Genomic DNA, 3,693 nt, shown 5'->3' with positions numbered 1-3,693 from the left:
CCATCCATAATTTTCATTCTGTAGAATGTCTGTTCATGTTCTTTTTTTAATTTTTAATTTTTTTAATTAATTGCAGTAACATTGGATTATAACATTATACAGCTTTCAGATGTACACTGTAATCTATTTCGAATTCTGTGTAGATTACATCATGTTCCCCACCCAGAAACTAATTATAGTCCATCACCTCACATGTGAACCTAATCACCCCTTTTGCCCTCTCCCCTCGCCCCACCTCCCCCTATGGTAACCACCAATCCAATCAAAAATATGGAATGCTTCACAAATTTGCATGTCATCCTTGCGCAGGGGCCGTGCTAATCTGCTAAAGCGAGCACAAACATACAGGATATTTGAAAGCAAAATAGATTAAATACAAACTGAGAAAGACTGATTGCATTAATTGTCCCAGATTTTTAATCCTACTCTGATCTACACTCTTTGCCACGTGACTTTTTAGTTCCTCTCAAAGAAGAGAAATCTGGCTTTGCAACTTGTTCTGGCAGTAGAAAATGGCAAAGTGACAGTGTGACAGTTCTGAATATAGGCCTCAGATGACTCATGTACTTCCACTTGCCTTTTGAAAAGAACATGTTCTAACCTGCTGGATGGATACAGAGAAACATGGAGCCGAACGAAGTTGCTCCAGCCAAAAGACAGTTGACCTACAAATGTTAGAGCTCCTAACAGCCAGCAGCCAACTCTCAAATGAGCATCAGCCTACCTCAAATCAGAAGTAACTGTCAGCTAAAATGCAGATCTGTAGAATCATGATCTCTACAAATGTTTATTGCTTTATCCCAGCTTTTTTGGGATGGTTAAATTTGTAGCATTATCATGAAAATGTATAACTGATACAAAAATTGACACCTAGATTTGGAGTGCTGCCATATAAATAAAAGCTAAATTATTTAGCTTCAGGGACTGGGTGGTGAATGAGCAGAGGCTGGGAAAATGAAGAAACTGGGGAGGCCAAAAACTGGCAAACTGTGTTACGCACCAGTGAAACAATTGATAATTTACGCTGGGAATAACTTGGAAGATAAAAACTTGAGCTAATGAATATAACTTGCAATGATGAGCTAATGAATATAACTTGTAATGACGAGACTAAATCATCAATGTTAGATTTCAGAGAAAGAGTTAGACTTAGGCCTGACTCCATATTTATCTGTTTTTGGATTTTCATTCCAACAACACTAATATAAATAACAATAGTGTAGCTAAATATACGAGAAACACATTAATAATTTTAACAACTTGGTAAGATAATCAGACCCCCATCTTTAAAAAAGGTACCAGTGTAGAATGTGAAAATGACAATTTTAATGAGGTTTCATTAGGTAATCCTATAATATTCTCATTGTCTATTTGACAATTTACCATTCTAGTGTTGTTCATATCAAATGGCTACTCATTCTAACTGTTGCTGGATTCTGAAAAAGAACTAACATCTTTTCATTGCACATTTATTATTGATCAGTTGTGCAGTATTGATTGTTGTAAGTAATTACAAAGATAGGATCATTTTAGACTAGTGATATTGAACTCACGCCTTTGGAACAGATCCTTCTGTATCTGACAGGCTTAAGTAGAATGTGCCATTTGATGACTTACGAGTCATACCATTCTTGTCCATTCAATCTACAAAACCTTTTATACTGCAACCTTGCTATCATTTGATTGTCATTTTGCTGGAACACAATCATTTACCAAAACAAATTCAGATGTTTACATCATCATCATTATTCTGTGACAGACTGACTAATTGGCAATAGTAATTAATCCCCTACCATGTCCTGTGCTTTAGAAATTCTCAGACACTCCCACAGAGGCTGAATGCATATCCACGACCCTTGGCCGTCTAACCAGCTTTGAACAAAGGGATGTTAGCAAAGATGATATAAGCAAATTCTTAAAAGAGGCTTTTAACATTGCACTTGTCCTGTTATGCTTCTGCAGTGCATTAATCAACAGATGCCCTTTCACCTTGGGACCCAGAATGAACACAGGTGGAACAAAGCTGCTTTAGTTGACCCTCAGACATGTGAGAAATACATGCTTAATTCTGAATGCCACTGAATTATTATGGCATTATTCTTTATTATACACCAATAGCTTATTAATGTAGTTGTAAGCCAGACAATACAAAATATATTTAAATTAATTGTTGTAGCTTGTCATGAAAATGAAAAGCCTGAATTTAAAAATTATTAGAGTGCAGAGACTCCTCCGAGCCTAGGTTTGGAGATTCATTTTTTTAGAAACTTATTTTAGTGAGTCATATTGGCTTACAGCATTTTGTAAATATCAGGTATACATGACTATATTTCAGTTTCCGTATAGACTGCATCGTGTTCACCACCAATAGTCTCATTTTTATCCTTCACCATACATATGTGCCCATTTACTCCTTCTACCCTCTCCCTGACCCTGTTCCCCTCTGGTAACCACTAATATGTTCTCTTTATCGATGTGTTTGTTTGTTTATCTTCCACATATGAGTGAAATCATATGGTATTTGTCTTTCTCCGTGTGACTTATTTCACTTAGCATAGTACCCTCAGGGTCCATCCATGTTGTTGCAAATGGCACGATTTTTTCTTTATTATGGCTGAGTAGTATTCCATTATATATATATATATACATATACATATACATATATATATGTATGTGTCTCATACCTTCTTTATCCATTCCTCTGTTGATGGGCACTTGGGTTGCTTCCATGTCTTGGCTATTTTGAATAATGCTGTGAGGAACATAGGGGTGCATGTATCCTTTTGAATTACTGATTTCTTGTTCTTTTGATAAATACCCAGTAGTAGAATAGCTGGATCACTTGTATTTCTATTTTCAATTTTTTGAGGGATCTCCATACTGTTTGCCATAGTGGCTGCACAAGTTTGCATTTCCACCAGTGGTGTACGATGTTTCCCTTTTCTCCTTATCCTCTCCAATACTTGTTATTTCTTGTCATGTTATTTATAGCCATTCTGACAGGTGTGAAGTGGTATCTAATTGTAGTTTTGATTCGCATTTTCCTAATAATTAGTGATGTTGAACATCTTTTCATGTGCCTCTTGGCCACCTGTATATCTTTTTAGAGAAATGTCCATTCAGATCCTCTGCCCATTTATTGATCAGGTTGTTCATTTTTTGCTTGTTGAGTTGTATGACTTCTTAATATATTTTGGAAATTAACCCCTTGTCAGACACATGGAAAGCAAATATTTTCTACAAGTTGGTGGATCTTCTTTTCATTTTGCTGATGGTTTCCTTTGCTGTGCAGAAGCTTTTTAGTCTGAAATAGTCCCATTTGTTTATTTTTCTCTTTTGTTTCTCTTGCATGAGTAGACATAGTATTTGAAACGATACTGCTAAGACTGGCATCAATGACTATACTACCTATATTTTCTTCTAAGTATTTTATGATTTCAGGTTTTACATTTAAGTCTTTAATCCATTTTGAGTTAATGTTTGTGTATGGCATAAGATAATGGCCTACTTTCATCCTTTTGCATATGGCTGTCCAGTTTTCCCAAAACCATTTATTTGAAGAGACTTTCCTTCTCCATTGTATGTTCTTGACTCCTTTGTCAAAGATGAGCTGTCCATAGATGTGTGGTTTTATTTCTGGGCTTTCAATTCTGTTCCATTGATCTGTATGTCTGCTTTTGTGCCAGTACCATG

At 35.9% G+C, this 3,693-nt stretch overlaps 1 pseudogene; it reads right to left on the bottom strand.

Annotated features, from left to right (window-relative positions):
- Positions 1-264: 264 nt before the first annotated feature.
- On the bottom strand, positions 265-355 carry LOC139082696 (U6 spliceosomal RNA; annotated as a pseudogene).
- Positions 356-3,693: the final 3,338 nt, after the last annotated feature.

The sequence above is a fragment of the Equus przewalskii genome, chromosome 3 (assembly GCF_037783145.1).
Source record: "Equus przewalskii isolate Varuska chromosome 3, EquPr2, whole genome shotgun sequence".
Lineage (NCBI taxonomy): Eukaryota > Metazoa > Chordata > Mammalia > Perissodactyla > Equidae > Equus > Equus przewalskii.
The sequence above is the reverse complement of the archived record's forward strand: the minus strand, read 5'-3'. Positions and strand labels throughout refer to the sequence as shown.